The sequence below is a fragment of the Neomonachus schauinslandi genome, chromosome 4 (assembly GCF_002201575.2).
Source record: "Neomonachus schauinslandi chromosome 4, ASM220157v2, whole genome shotgun sequence".
Classification (NCBI taxonomy): domain Eukaryota; kingdom Metazoa; phylum Chordata; class Mammalia; order Carnivora; family Phocidae; genus Neomonachus; species Neomonachus schauinslandi.
In genome coordinates this window covers 165,735,315-165,753,404 of record NC_058406.1, presented here as the reverse complement: position 1 = coordinate 165,753,404, position 18,090 = coordinate 165,735,315, and positions in this window count along the sequence as shown.

Genomic DNA, 18,090 nt, shown 5'->3' with positions numbered 1-18,090 from the left:
GAAAAGATTCTCAGAAGATGGAAAATAACTTCGATTCATGGTCCAAGATGGCAGTGTAGAGAGATCCTGAACTCACCTCTTTCAGGAACACCAAATCTACACCTACTTTCAGGATAATTCCTCCTGAAGAACTGAGGGCTGACTAAACACCTGCACAACAAAAGAGACCATACATGGAAGCAGGAGATGGACACAAGATAACGGAATCCCCACGTCATGATGCTATGAACCGTGGTGGGGAGGGATAGTACTGAGGGACTGAGTAGATCTGCCCTGGGGCACAGAAAAGGAGCCCTGGTTTAAAATGGCAACTAGTATGTAAAAGATCCAGCCCTAGAACCTTGCCAAATGATGGAAGAGGCTCTGGAACTCTCTCTAGGTCCCAGGGGTTTACATTCCCCGTCCACCTTGATAGACAGGAGAACATTCCTGGCACTTTAGCCGGCCAGTTACCTCCGTGAGCCCTGGGAGCCTAGCCCACGCCAGTCCTGGATGTCCTGGAGCACAGAAAAAGAAGCTGTAATTTCAGAGAAACTAGAAAATAAAAGAAGCAGCCCTAGAACTCCACTGAACAGCAGGGGAGTTGCTGGAACTCTCAAGTCAGGTTGGCAAACACCATGGTTTACATTCCCCCAACACTGATAGGGTGGTCGGGAAGTAGGGTCTGGGTGCCCTAACCAGCTTACACCTCAATGAGCCCAGGGCCCCCTAGTCCACACCAACCCCCCCACCCCGCCCCGCCATCCCACCAACACAGCCCAAGGGTAGCACACATCAGGACACTCCTGGTCATGACTTTGGCTTCAGACAGTTTGCTGGGGAACCCCTGGCACAGAGTACTCTGGGACCTCCCAGTTCACTCCAGCTGCCTCACCAGGTTGCCCTACGTGCACAGCACCTCAGGAACCCCCAGCCCATACCCACCTTGATTCCAGCCACCCTGCCAGGGTGCCCCCTGTGCAGAACACCCCAGCCTCAGCTCCAGTGGCCCCACCATGCCTCATACCAGCCTCAGCTTCAGTGGCCCCACCATGGCACTCCCTGCACGGAGGATCCCAGGACACGCCAGCTTGCACCCACTTCAGCTTCAGCTGTCCTTCCAGGACATCCTCTGCACAGAGAGGCCCAGGATCACCCTGGCTCATGACCTCTTCAGCTATATCATGCCAGGGTGCCCCCTGTACAGAAGACCCATAAGCCCCCTGGCCCATGCCTCACCTCAACTCCAGCCACACTACAAAGGCACCCTCTGCACAGAGAACCCCGGAAAACTCTGGCTTACACCCACTTCAGCTTCAGCTAGCCTGCCAATGTGCCCTTTGCACGTAGAGCCTTGGGCCCCTCAGCTAGTACCCACTTCAGCTTTAGCTGTCCTACCAGGGGCTCTTCTGTGCAGAGAGCTGAAACGACCCAGCTTGAACACATTTAAGCTTCAGCTGTCCTGCCAGAGCATATACTTAGCAGAGTGCCTCAGGACCAGTCCAGCCCATGCCCACTTCAGCTCCAGCCATCCCCTCTAGGGCAGCCCCAGCACAGAGTGCCCCAAGACTCAGCCCACACCAGCCACAGCTCTAGCCAGCCAGTGAAAGGCACCGGGCACTCACAGTCTACAGACGACCATACACAAGACCATTCTTTAAAGTTTAGGAGAACTGTTGCACTTAATTCACAGAAACAAACACAGAAAGTCAAGTAAAATGGAGAGACAGAGAAATATGGTTATCAGTTTTATGTTAATTGATCCCTAATTACTCAAAACAGCCTTTCCAATACTTCACTATATGGAACTTTGATCTCTAATGACAATTAGCAGAAAATTCTGCATCCTACTTTCTGAAATGCTGTGGCTATTCTGATGAAAAAAAGCCAGGCCTAACACTGCAGAAAGCCATCAATTACAAAAGGAAAAAAAAAAAAAAAAAAAGGGAAAAAAAAAAAAAGGGAAGGGAAAAAAAAAAAAATTCAAAAAAGGTGAAAAAAAAAAAAAAAAAAAAGGCTAGGGTAGCAATACTTCTATCAGACAAAATACATTACATAATGATAAAGGGACCAAAGGCAAGGCATTACATAATGATAAAGGGACCAATCCAAGAAGAGGACAGAGCAACAACTATCTATCCACCCAACATGGGAGAACCTAAATACATAAAGCAAGTTAACAGACATAAAGGGAGAAATTGACAGTAATACAATAATAGTACAGGATTTTAACACTCGATATAACAATGGAGAGATTTTCCAGGCAGAAAATCAGTAAGGAAAAGGTCTTTGAGTGACACATTAGACCAAATGGACATAACATATATAAAGAACATTCCAGCTAAAAACAACACAAAATACATTCTTTTCAAGTGCACATGGGACATTCTCCTGGATAGATCATGTTAGGCCACAAAATAAGTCTCAATACATTTATATGTGAACACACTAATGCCACCTTGGACAAATCTACCATGAGGACCTCTCTATGACCAGAAATCTTAAATACAGCTCCCTCCACCCTGATTCTTTTGGTCTCACCACACCCAGATCAGGGCATAATGTCCATGATCTGCTCTAGAGATATGACTGTGATACACATATATTCTTAAACATTCTCCAATGCAGTGTTTCCCCAGCATGTACTCCCAGACTCTAGGGCTGTTCAGGGAGGTGAGGTTACAGAGATCTACTTGTCTTGAAGCCATCAAAGACATGCTCCTGTCCGTAAGTCCCCTTAATAAACCATACTTCATCAGCCTGGATTTGTCAGACTTCTTCAGTCTCCATCAGTCTTCATCTCCTTTAGCCTTTGGAGGTCATTTTGCATATATGTCCCTTTCATGGAACAGTTTAAGACTGAAATCCTATCATTCATCTTTTCCGATGACAACAGTATGAAACTGGAAATCAATTACAAGAAAAAAAACTGGAAAAAACACAAACACATGCCAGCTAAGCAAGGTGCTACTAAACAATAAGTTGGTCAACCAAGAAATCAAAGGGGAGACCAAAAAATACATGGAGACAAATGAGAATGAAAACACAACAGTCCAAAAGTTTGAGGATGCATGCAGCAAAAGCAGTTCTAAGAGGAAAACTTATAGTAATACAGGTCTACCTCAAGAAACAAGAAAAATCTCAAAGCAATTTAACCTTACACCTAAAGAAACTAGAAAAGCAAAGCCCAAGAAAGGAAATTATATAGATCAAAACAGAAATAAATGAAATAGAGACTAAACAAACATCAGAAAAGATCTGTGAAACCAAGAGCTAATTTGAAAAGATAAAATTAATAGAGATAGGTACATCAAGAAAAAAACCACTAACAACTAAAATCAGAAATGAAGGAGAAGTAACAACCAACACCACAGAAGTACAAGGAATTGTAAAAGATTTTTATGAAAAATTATATGCCAACAAACTGGACAACCTAGAAGAAATGGATAAATTCCTAGAAACATACAGTCTTCCAACTGAATGAGGAAGAAATAGAAAATCTGAACAGAATGATTCCTAGTAACAAATTGAATCAGTAGCCAAACTACCAACAAACAAAAGTCCAGGGCCAGATGGAGTCCCAGGTGAATTCTACCAAACATTTAAAGAAGAGTTAGGGGTGACTGGGTGGCTCAGGTCATGATCCCAGGGCCCTGGGATCAAGCCCCGCATTGGGCTCCCTGCTCAGCGGGGAGCCTTCTTCTCCCTCCCCCTCTGCCTGCTGCTCCCCCTGCTGTGCTCTATGTCAAATAAATATATCTTTTAAAAATAAAGAAGAGTTAATACCTATATTCCTCAAACTATTCCAGAAAATAGAAGAGGAAGGAAAGCTTCCAAATACATCCTATGAGGCCAGCATTACCCTGATACCAAAGCCAGACAAAGACAGTACATAAGTAGAAAACTACAATCTCCCTGATGAACAGAGATGCAAAAATCCTCAACAAAATATTAGCAAACCAAATTCAACAATACATTCAAAGGATCATTTGCTATGATCAAGTGGTATTTATTCCAAGGATGCAAGGATGGTTCAATATTCACAAATCAACCAACCTGACATACCATATTAACAAAACGAAGGATAAAAACCATACGATCATCTCAATAGATGCAAAAAAGCATTTGACAAAATTAAAAATCTGTTCATGATAAAAATTTTCAACAAAGTGTGTTTGGAGAGAACATACCTCAACATAATAAAGATCATATATGAAAAATCTACAGCTAACATCATACTCAATGGTAAAAAACAGAGCTTTCTAAGATCAGGAATAAGACAAGGATGTCCACTCTCACCACTTTTATTCAACATAGTACTGGAAGTCCTAGCTGCAGTAATCAGATAAGAAAAAGAAATAAAAGGCATCCAAATTGGTAAGGAAGAAGTAAAACTTGCACTATTTGCCAATGACATGATACTATATATAGAAAATCCTAGGGGCCCCTGGGTGGCTCAGTCAGTTAACCATCTGCCTTCAGCTCAGGTCATGACCCTGGAGTCCTGGGATCGAGCCCCATGTTGGGCTCCCTGCTCAGGAGGAGAGTCTGCTTCTCCTTCTCCCTCTGCTCCTCCCCCTACTCATGCTTGCTGTCTCTCTCTCTCTCTCTCTCAAATAAATAAAATCTTTCAAAAAAGAAAGAAGGAAAAGGAAAGGAAAGGGGAAAAGAAAAGAAAAAGAAAAAAAAATCCTAAAGTGTCCACCAGAAATTATTAGGATGGACAGATGACTTTCCGTAAAACTGCAGGAAACAAACTAAATAGAGAAATCCGTTGCATGTCTATACACTAATAATGATGTCACAGAAAGAGAAATTAAGAAAACAAGCCCATTTACAATTGCACAATAAAGAATAAAACACCCAGAAATAAATTCAACCAAGGAGGAGAAAGCCCTGTACTCTGAAAACCTGTAGAACGTTGACAAGAGAAATTGAGAATGACACAAACAAATGGAAAAATATTCCGTTCTAATGGACTGGAAGAATATTGTTACAATGGATTAGAAGAATTAATATCATCACAATGTCTCTACTACCCAAGCAATCTACAGATTCAATGCAATCCCTATCAAAATACCAATAGCATTTTTTCACAGAACTAAATCCTGAAATTTGTATGGAACCACAAAAGACCTTGAATACCCAAAGCAATCTTGAGAAAGAAGAACAAAACTAGAGATATCACTATTCCAGATTTCAAGATATGCAACAAAGCTGTAGTAATCAAAACAGTATGGTACTGGCACAAAAATAGACACATAGATCAACAGTACAGAGTAGTGAGCCCAGAAATAGCCCCACCATTATATGGTCAATTAATCTGGCAAAAGAGTCAAGAATATACAATGGGAAAAACATAGTCTCTTCAATAAATGGTGCTAGGAAAACTGGACAGCTATATGCAAAAAATTGAAACTGGACCACTTTCTTACACTGTACACAGAAGTAAACTCAAAATGGATAAAGACCGAAGTGTGAAACCTGAAACTATAAAACTCCTAGAAGAAAACATAGGTGGTAATCTCTTTGACATCAGCTTTAGCAACATTTTTCTAGGTATGCCTCTTCAAGCAAGGGAAACAAAATTAAACTATTGGCACTCCAACAAAATCAAAAACTTTTGCACAGCCAAGGAAACCATCAACACAATAAAAAGGCAACCTGCTAAATGGGAGAAGATATTTGTAAATGACATATCCAGTAAAGGGTTAGTATCCAAACTATATAAAGAACTTACACAACTCAACACCAAAAAGCCCAAATAATCCAATTTAAAAATGGGCAGAGGTCTTGAGTATATATTTTCCAAAAAAGACATACAGATGGCCAACAGACAAATCACTCAGATGCTCATCATCACTAATCATTAGGGAAATGCAAATCACAACCACCATGAGATATCATCTCACACCTGTCAGAATGGCTTGAATCAAAAAGACAAGAAATAACAAGCATTGGCAAGGATGTAGAAGAAAGGGAACCCTCATGAATGTAAATTGGTACTGCCACTGTGGGGATGTAAATTGGTACTGCCACTGTGAAAAACAGTATGGGATTTCCTCAAAAAATTAAAAATTGAAATACCAAAGGAACCAGTAATTCCACTACTAGGTATTTACCCAAAGAAAATGAAAAGATTTATTCAAAAAGATATATGCACTCCCATGTTTATTGCAGTATTATTTACAATAGACACGATAAAGAAGCAACCTAAGTGTTCAATGATAAATGGATAAAGAAGATGTATTATAAATGTACAATAGAATATTTCTCAGCCATAAAAAAGAATGAGATCTTACTATTTGTGACAATATAGATGGAACTAGAGACTGTTAAGAGAAATAAGTCAGAAAAAGACAAATACCATATGATTTTACTTATATAAGGAATCTAAAAAATACATGAATAAGCAAACAACCCTAAATACAGAGAACTGGTGGTTGCCAGAGGTGAGTAGGTAGGGATGTGGGTAAAAATGGGTGAAGGGGAGTGGGAGATATAAATTTCCAGTTATAGATTGAATTAATCATGGGGATAAAAGGTACAGCATAGGAAATATGGTCAATGGTATTATAATAGCATTACATGGTGATACATGATAGCTACATCTGTGACCATAACACATAAACTTGTCAAATCATTATGTGGTACACCTGAAACTAATGTAACATGTCAACTATAATTCAATAAGAAAAAAATTTTAAAATAATAAACATTTAAAAGATGGCTCAACATAATAGGTAAAGTGAAATGGTTTGTTTTAGGTATAGCAGAACCACGAGTATTTGACATGGGACTAAAATGCCCAGGTGGAGACCTTGAGAGTAGAATCCTGTCTTGACTTCTGTCCTCAAGCTTAGAGCTACCAAAAGGGTACAGATGAAAGACCAATGGCTCAGGGGTCTCAAAACCCAGCTTCTAAAATTAAGATAAAATGAAAACCACGTCCCTCTGCTTCCAAGAGTTGTAAAAACCTATGAGCTAATTAAAAGCAATTTGAAAAGCCCCTAACTTTTATTTTGAAGGGGATACACTGACTTTGATTCAGGCCACGTGCTTGTGCAAAGTTCTTAGTCTTTCTGATCGTAGGGCAACTTGTGAGAGGACCATCTTCACATGGAGAGATTACATGCATCTCAATACACCTTTGGCATCTCCAATACCTGGTGATTCTTTTATTTCAATACATTCCTCTGTTATCACTACTTTATTTAAGACTTACAGAGATTACTGCAACAGCCTCCTTCATTCAAAAGTATGTAATGAATTCTATCAATTCTCAAAATGTTAAAATGCTCATATAACTAGCACATGTGAAAGCTCTAGTTAGCTCATTAATAAGATAACCAGAAGAATAACTAAAATAGGAATTTTTAAAATGAGATTTTTTAATGTTGTCAATGAAAAGGAGAATGCTGAAATAGGATAGTTGATTTGAATACAAAACTAGCTAATATTGACAGGGTGAAGCAAAAAAACAGTTTTAAGATAGAGAGCCCTAATCAATTACGAATCAGTGCTGTCAAATATAAGCCCCCTTATGTAATTTTATTTTTTCTAGTAGTCACATTGAAAAGGTGAAGTTAATAACACATTCAATCCAATATATCCAAAATACTTCAAAATGTAATCAGTCTTTAAAATTTTATTTTTTTATTTTTTAACTAAATCTTAAAAATCTAGCATGTGTTTTACAACTCATCTCAATTCATACTAGCTACAATTCAATGTTCAATAGCCATTAGTCATATAATGGCTATCATATTAGCACAGCTCAACATGACATTAAAAGTTTGCAAAATCTAGGGGTGCCTGGGTAGCTCAGTCGGTTAAGTGTCTGACTTTGGGTCAGGTCATGATCTTGGGGTCCTGAGATGGAGCAGTGTTGGGCTCCAAGCTCAGTGGGGAGTCTGCTTCTCCCTCTCCTTCTGCCTCTCCCCCCACTCATGCTGTCTCTCTCAAATAAAATCTAAAAAAAAAAGAAAAAAAAGTTTGCAAAGTCTTAAGATAATTCTCCCAAATTTATTCAAGTTGCTTACCATACAAGAATGCACAAAATAAACAAAGTGCTGTGCCTTCATAGAGCTTACATTCTGGCATGGAGACAAATAATCAACAATAAACTTAAATTTAAAATCTAATATGCTACGAAAAATATAGTTTGCAAACAGAGTGGTCAGATTCGGCCTCATTTAAAAGGTGAAGTTCTGAGCAAAGGCTTAAACGAGGTAAGAAAGATAAGGGGCTGTAGAGAGGAAGAATGTTTTAGAAAGAGTGAACAGTTACAGCAAAGACTCTGAGACGTAAGTATGCCTGACATGTTCAAGATGAAGCAAGACCAGATACAGACTGGAACAAAGTGAGTGGGAGGAAAGTAATAGGAACCAAGTTGGGAGACATAAGAGGGGCCAAAGCATGTACAACAGAGGTTATCAATCTTGCTGCCCTCAGCAACCAACAGGGAACTTTAAAAAGTGCTGTTGTCCAGGGCGCCTGGGTGGCTCAGTTGGTTAAGCGACTGCCTTCGGCTCGGGTCATGATCCTGGAGTCCCTGGATCGAGTCCCGCATCGGGCTCCCTGCTTGGCAGGGAGTCTGCTTCTCCCTCTGACCCTCCCCCCTCTCATGTGCTCTCTCTCATTCTCGCTCTCTCAAATAAATAAAATCTTTAAAAAAAAAAAAAAGTGCTGTTGTCTAGGTCTCACTCCCTGCAGAATGTGTCTCCAGATTCCTATTTCCCACTGAACACAAAGTAGTTCAATGGATGCATGGATAGAAGGAATTTATTTAGTAATGGATCTTCCACATAATCTCTGAGTAACATTGATGCTCCTGGAAGGTATACCTTATTTACTACATGGATGAGAGTAGCCCATGACATTCTGCCAACAGTACCCAAATTTGAGAATGACAGGTCAAGTGAGAAGTAATCTGGTATTTGCAGTTAAATGGACCAGGGTTGCCATGAGACTCCACTTATTCAACTACAAATTTGGACCATCAGTGCAGAACTTGAAAAGTCTTGTGAAGATTACATGAAATAAAGAGTGCCTAAAATAGTCAACACTCAGTAAGTAGTGGCTACTGTAAAAATGTTTAAAGCAAGGGATTCATCTTAGAAAATGGGGTTTTCAGAATATGAATTTGACAGAATGGAATGTAAAAAAGGAGAATGAAGAGACTCCAGGTCACTGTCAACACTAGGGGATCTACATGAGATGCTGGAGGAACCTAGAGGATGGTTGCTCTCTGAACATTCCCTCCTTTTCAGCACATTATCCTCTCTCTGCCTGCAATGCACTTGGAGACGAGCAATCCTCAAAAAGCTGCAAAGATGGTGACACAGGAGGTTCCTGAACTCCCTTCTTCCCAAAGGCACACCAAATGTACAGCTATCCATGGAGCAATTTCCTTTAAAAGAAATCCAGAAACTAGCCAAGCAACTCCTACACATTGGGTCAACAAATAAATCCCACATCAAAACAGGTAGGAAAGAGAGTCAAACCTTACCATAAACCCGACTCCTAGCAGGAGCTATATAAAATCATGAGGGAACTCAACTCCCATTTTCTTTCTGAAGAGACATGGCCTTGGATCCCCACATTTGCAGTCAAAATTTTTAGGACTTCCATTTGAGGGTCAGGCCCCAAATTGCCTAACTCTGAAAGCCAGTGGGGGCTCACATCCATGAGACACACAAGACTATGTCAAACAAAGAACAAATTCTTAACAGGTACATGAGTACTCACCACAGCTATCCCCCAGGACTCAGCACAAAGGGAGCAGGAAAAATCACCCATCATCCCAATCTTTCTCTGAAAGGGGTCTATTTGCACACTTTAAAAGCTGCTACTAAGGGTCAGGCTTCCTCTGCCTTGGGCTTTTAATTTAGCACATATATAGGAGTTACTGTGATCCTCCCCAGAGGCCAGGGAAATCAGCAGACACCTCCTCTTCCCCTCTCCCTCTAGCTCACTGTAAGCCAGTATCTTCCTGTAAAGAGCTTGTATTGCGGGTCAGTCAGGTCCAGTACCTCCCCAAAATGGCCCTGGTAGTGCAACAGCCAGTGAACAGATCTGGCTGGGTCTGGTGCCCCACAAAGCAGCACCATTGCTGCCCTACCTGGTGGGCAGCCTTGGCTGGGACAGTCACCCCAACATTCCCCCAAAGAGGCTCTCACCCTGGGGGGGGAGGGGACGCAAACCACCTATCACTAGTATCTCCATAACAGTCACAGCCAAGTCTTGCAGTTAGCCATGTAGCAATCGTGGCCCAGCCACAACAAGAGGGCACATACAGCCCATACAAGGACTCCCCTGGAGCACCTGGCCCTGATGATTAGGAGGGATTATGCTTCTGCGACCCAAAAGATGCCATCTACCTAAGGCCACAACTTCAAGACCAGGAGACATGCTTGATCTACTGAATGCAGTAAAACAAACACAGAAAGTCAGGCAAAATGAGGAAACAGAGGAATGTGTTCAAAATGAAAGAACAGGACAAAACCTCAGAAAAGGAAGTAAATGAAATGGAAATAAGCAATCTACATGACAGAGTTCAAATTAATAGTCATATATATGCTCAGCACACTTGGGAGAAGAATGGATGAACACAGTGGGAACTTCAACAAAGACATAGAAAATATAAAAAAGAACCAATCAGAGCTAAAGAATATAATCACTGAATTGAAGAGGGTATCAATAGCCAAGTAGATGATACAGAAGAATGGGTCACAATCTGGAAGACAGAGTAATGAATATCACACAAGCTGAACAGCAAAAAGAAAAAAAAAAAAAAAAAGCATACAAAAGAAACTTTGTAAGGTAGCAGCTGATTTTTCAGCAGAAACTTTGCAGGCCAGAAGAGAATGACACTATATATTCAAAGAACTGAAAGGAAAAAAACCCTACAAACAAGAATATTCTACCTGGCAAGGTTATCTTTCAGAACTGAAGGAGAGTTTCCCAGGCAAACAAAAGTTAAAGTTCATTACCACTAAACTGGCCTTACAAGAAAAGTTAGAGATGACCTTTTCAAGAGGAAAGGAAAAGGCTATAACTTAGAAGAAAATTATGAAAGGAAAAAATTTCACAGATAAAAATAAACACATAAAAGAGACGCCTAGTTGGCTCAGTGGGAAGAGCACATGACTCTTGATCTCAAGGTCATGAGTTTGAGCCCTACACTGGGTGTAGAGATTACAAAATAAATAAATACATAAAAATTTAAAACTAAATAAATAAACACATAGCAAAGGTAGATCAATCACTTACAAAGCTAGTATAAGGTCAAAAGACAAAAGTAGTAAATTTGATTATATCTAAAATATTAGTTAAGACATTCACAAAATAAATAGATGTAAAAATATGACATCATATACATAATAAAACATGAAAGGGGGAGTAAAAATGTACTGCTTTTAGAATGTGTTTTAATGTAAGAGGCCATTGACTTATTATAGACTGCTATATATTTAGGATGTTATATATGAACCTCATAGTAACCACAAACCAAAAAGTTATAATAGATACGCCAAAAAAAAAAAGAGAGAGAGAGAGAAAATCTAAGAACAACACTACAGTTATTATAACACTGAGTCATCAATCACAAGGAAAGAGAGCAAGAGAATAGGAAAGGAACAGAGAAGAACTGTATAAACAATCAGAAAACAATTAACAAAATGGCAAAAAGTACATACCTACTAATAATAACTTTAAGTGTAAATGGTCTAAATCCTCCCATCAAAAACATAGGGAGATGGAATGATTAAAAAAAACAAGACTCATCTATATGCTACCTACAAAAGTTTCACTTCAGACTTAAAGACAATCACAGACTGAAAATGAAGGGATGGAAAAAGATATTCCATGCAAATAGAAAAAAACTGTGGTAGCAGTATTTATATTAGACAAAATAGACTTCAAAACAAAGACTCTAACAAGGGACAAAGAAGGGCATTACATAATGATAAAGGAATCAACCCAACAAGAGGATATAACAATTATAAATATCTATGCACCAAATATAGGACCACCTAAATATATAAAGCAAATATTAACAGTCATAAAGGGAAACACTGATAGTAATACAATAATGGTACTTTAACACCTTACTTAAGCCAATGGATAGGTCATCCGGACAGAAAATAAGGAAACAGTGGCCTTGAATAATGCACTTAAGAGATATATATAAAACCTTTCATCCAAAAGTAGCAGACTACACATTCTTTTCAAGCGCATCTGGAACGTTCTCCAAGACAGATCACATGTTAGGTTCCAAACTCAGCAGGGAATCTGTTTGTCCTTCTCCCTCTGCCTCTTCCCCTCCTCATGCTCGCATGCTCTCTCAAATAAATAAATAAAATCTTAAAAAAAAAAAAAAGAGGGAAAGTTATAGCTATAAAAACCCACAATTGGGGGGGGGGGAAGGTCTCAACCTAACTTTACCTCTCATGGAACTAGAAAAAGAGGAACAAATTAAGTCCACAGTTAGTAGAAGAAAGGAAATACCAACTTTGAATGGAAATCAATCAAAAGACAATAAATAGAGAAGGCCAATGAAACTAAGACCTAGGTTTTTTAAAGGTTTTTATTTAAATTCCAGTAAGTTAACATACAGTGCAATATTAGTTTCAGGTGTACAATATAGTGATTCAACACTTTCATACAACACCTGGCACTCATCACAAGTACACTCCTTAACCCCATCACTTATTTAACCCATCCCCATACTGACCTCCCTTCCAATAGCCATCAGTTTGTTCTCTATAGTTAAGAGTCCATTTCTTGGTTTGCCTCCCTCTCTCTCTCTCTTTTTTTTCCCTTTGCTCATTTGTTTTGTTTCTTAAATTCCACATTTGAGTGAAATCATAGGGTATTTGTCTTTCTCTAACTTATCTCACTTTAGAGCTGGTTTTTTAAAAAAGATAGACTTTAGTCTTTCTTTAGTTAGACTAAATAATGAAGAGGATAAAACTAAAAAAAATTAGAAATGAAAGAAGAGACATTACAATTGATAATGCAAAAATACAAAGGATCATCAGAGACTACTATGATCCACTAGAAGTGGATAAATTCCTATAACCTACCAAGATTGAATCACGAAGCAATAGAAAATATGAACAGATCACTAGTAAAGAATTTGAATCCGTAATCAAAACCACCCGAGAAACAAAGAAAAGCCCAGGGCCAGATGGATTCACTGGTGAATTCCACCAAACATTTAAAGAACTGATATCAATCCTTCTCAACCTTTCCAAATGTAGAAGAGGAGAGCACTTCCAAATTCAGTTTATGAGGCCAGGATTATCTTGATACCAAAAACAGACAAGGACACTACAAGAAAAAGAAATTACAGGACAGTATCTCTGATGAATTTAGATGCAAAAATCCCCAACAAAATACTAGCAAACCAAATACAATGGCACATTAAAAGGATCATACATCATGACCAAGTGAGGTTTATTCCAAGGACATAAGGATGGCTCGAAATCTGCAAATCAATCAATGTGATATAGTACATTCACAAAAGGATAAAAATCTTATGATCATCTCAATAGATATAGAAACATCATTTGACAAAATTCAATATCCTTTCATGGTAAAAACTCCCAATGAAATGGGTATAGAAGGAATATACCTCAACATAATATAGGCCGTATATGACAAGCCCATAGCTAACAAACTCAATGGTGAAAAGGTTAAAGCATTACCTCTAAAATCAGGAACGATACATGATGTTCACTATTGCCATTTTTATAGAAAATAGTATTGGAAATCCTAGCCAGAGCAATTAGGAAAGAAATAAAAGGCATCCAAATCAGAAAGGAAGACATAAAACTGTCTCTATTTGTAAATGACATTATATATAGAAAACCTTAAAGACTCCACCAAAAAACTGTTAGAATAAATTCAGTAAAGTTGCAGGATATAAAATCAATATGCAAAAATCAGTTTCGATACACCATCAAGCTATCAGAAAGAGAAATTAATAAAAAACAATCCATTCTGCAATAGTATCCAAAAGAATAAAATGCTTAGGACTAAATTTAACCAAGGAGGGGTGCCTGGCTGGCTCATTTGGTAGAGCATGCAACTCTTGAAGTTGTGAGTTTGAGCCCCATGTTGGATGGAGAGATTACTTAAAAATAAAATAAGATCTTGGGGCACCTGGGTGGCTCAGTCGTTAAGCATCTGCCTTCAGCTCAGGTCATGGTCCCAGGGTCCTGGGATCGAGCCCCGCATCAGGCTCCCTGCTCCACAGGAGGCCTGCTTCTCCCTCTCCCACTCCCCCTGCTTGTGTTCCCTCTCTTGCTGTGTCTCTCTCTGTCAAATAAATAAAATCTTTAAAAAAAAAAAAGTTACAAAAAAAAAATAAGATCTTAAAAAAATAAAAATAACTCTAAGGAGGTGAAAGACCTGTACACTGAAAATTATAAGACATTGATGAAAGAAATTGAAGACAAATAAATAGAAAGATATTCAGTGCTCATAATTTAGAAGAATTAGTATTGTTAAAATGTCTATAATACCCAAAATCATCTATAGATTCGATGTAATCCTTATTAAAATTCCCATGGGGGGTGCACCTCAGTGGCTCAGTCAGTTAAATGTCTGACTTCGGCTCAAGTCATGATCTCAGGGTCCTGGGATGGAACCCCGAGTTGGGCTCTGTGTTCAGCAGGGAGTCTTCTTCTCCCTCTCCCTCTGCTCCTCCCCTGACTTGTGCTTGCACACTCTCTCTCTAATAAATAAATAATCTTAAAAAAAATAAAATTCCCATGGCATTTTTCACAGAAATAGAACAAATAATCCTAAAAAGTATATGGAGAATATCCAAATAGCCAAAGCAATCTTGAGAAAAAAGAACAAAGCTGGAGGCATCATGCTTCTTGATTTCAAACTATATTAAAAAGCTATAGTAATTAGAACAGTATGATACTGGCATATAAACACACACAGAGACCAATGAAACAGAATAGAGCCCAGAAATAAACCTACATATATGTGGTCAATTAACTTACAACCAAGGAGCTAAGAACATACAATGGGAAAAGAATGGTCTCTTCAATAAATGGTTTTGGGATAAGTGGGTAGCCACATGCGAAAGAAAGAAAATAAACCCCTATCTTATACCATACACAAAAATCAACTCAAACTGGATTTGGTTTGCTTGAATTTAAGACCTGAAACCATAAAATTTCTAGAAGAAAACATAGGGGATAAGCTCCTTGACATCTGTCTTGGCTATGACTTTTTGAATTTGACACCAAAACCAAAGGTAATAAAGGGAAAACAAACAAGTGAGACTACAACAAACTAAAAAGCTTTTGCACAACAAAGGAAACCATCAACAAAATGAAAAGGCAATATAAAGAATGGGAAAAAAATATATGCAAATCATGTATCTGATAAGGGGTTAATATCCAAAATATGCAAATAAGTCCTACAACTCAATAGCAAAACAAATAATCCAGTTAAAAAAGAATGAACAGAGAAACTGAATAGACATTTTCCCAAAGAAGACATCCAAAGGCCAACAGGTACATAAATAGTTACTCAACATCGCTACTTACCAGAGAAATGAAAATCAGAACCACAATGAGATATCACCTCACACCTGTTACAATGGCTATCATCAAAAAGATAACAGATAACAAGTATGCTGAGGATGTGGAGGCAAGGGAATTCCTGTGCACTGCTGGTGGGATTGTAAGTTGGTATAACCATTATGGAAAACACTATAGAGGGTCCTCAAGAAATTAAAAATAGAACTACCATGTGATCTAGTAATCCCACTTCTGGGTATATATCCAAAGGAAATGCAAAGAAAGAAAGATAGCTGTACCCTTAGGTTTATTGCAGTAGGCTCAATAGCAAGATATGGAAACTACCTATGTGTCCATCGATGAGTAAATAAAGAAAATGTGGTCTCTTTCTCTCTTCCCCCTTCTTATCCCTTTCTACCGCCATCCCACACATACACTGGAATATTATTCCATCATGAGAAAGAAGGAAATCCTGCCTTTTGTGACAATATGGATGGAACTTAAAGGAATAATGCTGAGATAGAGAAAGACAAATACTATATGGTAACGCTTATATGTAGAATCCTAAAGCTAAACTCATAGAAATATAGAATAAAATGGTGGTTACCAGCGGCTGGGGGATGGTGGGAATGGGGAGATGTTGGTCAGAGTATAAACTTCCAGTTATAAGATGAATAAGTTCTGGGGATCTAACGTATAGCATGATTATTGTAGTTAATAATACCAAATTATACACCTGAAAGTTGCTAAGAGCTTACATCTTAAATGTACACACTATAAAAAAAGAAATGGTAATTATGTGATGAGATGGAGTTTGTTAGCTTATCTTATTGTGACAATCATTTTGCACACATAAGTGTATCAAATCAACATATGTACAACTTAAACTTATACAATGTTTTATGTCAATTATATCTCAAAGCTGGGAGAGGGGATAAAGGAAATGAAATGGATGAATATTATAATTGCATCACTTTTCCACCATCTTAGAAAGGAATCCAGGTTTCAAGACATCTTTTAAGGATCTTCTTTCAAACAATTAAACTGTATAGTGCTAAATAATTGGAAATAATCACAAATTCTTAGAAATTGGAGGGATCCTCAATAGACATCTGTGAGAGTCCTAACCCAAAGGCAGATGAACACCCACATCATTTAGAAACATTTCACCTGTTAAAATTCTAAGGTGGTATGACCTACTGGTTACTATAATACAATTCCCTAAGCAGCATTATACACATTATACAGTCTCCTATCACAACATTATGTCTTATGAAACCACACTACAAAATCAGACCCACTGCTGTAAAGACCACTGACTTCACAATCAGGCACACCTGGTTTTAAAGCCCAGTTCTGTCACTAGTGTGCCCTGGGAAAACCTCTTCCCTTCTCTGAACCTCAATTTCCTATCTATAAAGTTGGGTAGCAATACCTATACCTCATGAGTTTGTGAGAATACTCTATGAATGCAACAGGCATCAAGCCAGGCCAACAGCTGGTACCTAGAAAGTATCAGTATGTAATTACATCCTTCTACACACTTCTCCTTTTTTCATTATTTTTACATTACCAGAACAAGCAATTAATTTCTATAAGTCTCTTAAGTCTCTCCTATAAAAACAATTTTAAAAATTTCTCTTATAAAATTTGGAAGCCAAGGGGCAAACATAGACAAGCATCCACACTCCATAAAAATGGGAAGCAAGGCCTGAACATGATTGCCCCCAAAGTGGAGTTGGGGCCCCAGGACCGTAGTGTGTGATGGTCCATTTTGACTACATGGAGCCGCTTCTGACTACTTTTCTTGCCCTATGATCTTATTTTCATGCTGTTTCCTCTAAACATTCTTATATTATAGTCAACCAACAAGTCAACATAGGAACTTTTAAAATGGTGGAAGGACAGGGTGGTCTGTATTTCAAGAATATGCTCCCAGGAGTATCTGTTTCTGCCTGCTTTTCTCCCAGTTGTGTTTCTGTCTGGAGTGCATGTTTAGGCCAGCTAGGCAGGTAATGGAAATGAATGAAATGGCCAGTATATAGCAATATAGGGTGCGAAGTGGATAAATGAAGGGGGGATGGGAGGATAGTGTCTGCTAAAATCTCATCAACTACTGGTTCAGAAAAGATGATCTGGCATGGCACATTCTGGGGCTTATCAAGAAAGTTTGGGAATCCCTATTCTTATGTGGATACTTGGAATTTTTAAATGCAATGTAGGATTCAAAATTTTTTTCAATATCATACTGGCCACACATCTGCAGATAGATGTAGCCCATTAGTCTCAGGTTGGTGGATTTTGTTGAGCCAAGTGTGAAGACTATAAGGGAAGAAATTTTGTACCACTAAAGCAAGTTTCCCTCAGCTCTTTTCTCACTGTTTCAGAGACCATAGGCTGGCTGCTTCCTCTTTAAAGAACATGGTCTTAATTTTTCCCAAAGCTTTTATTTGATTCTCCAGATCCACAGGGAGAATTTTTACTTGACTTGATGCTTCAGGTTATGCCCTGCTAATACCTTGTGTGATAGTTGTTGTATAAGCATCGTAGAAGCATATAACCT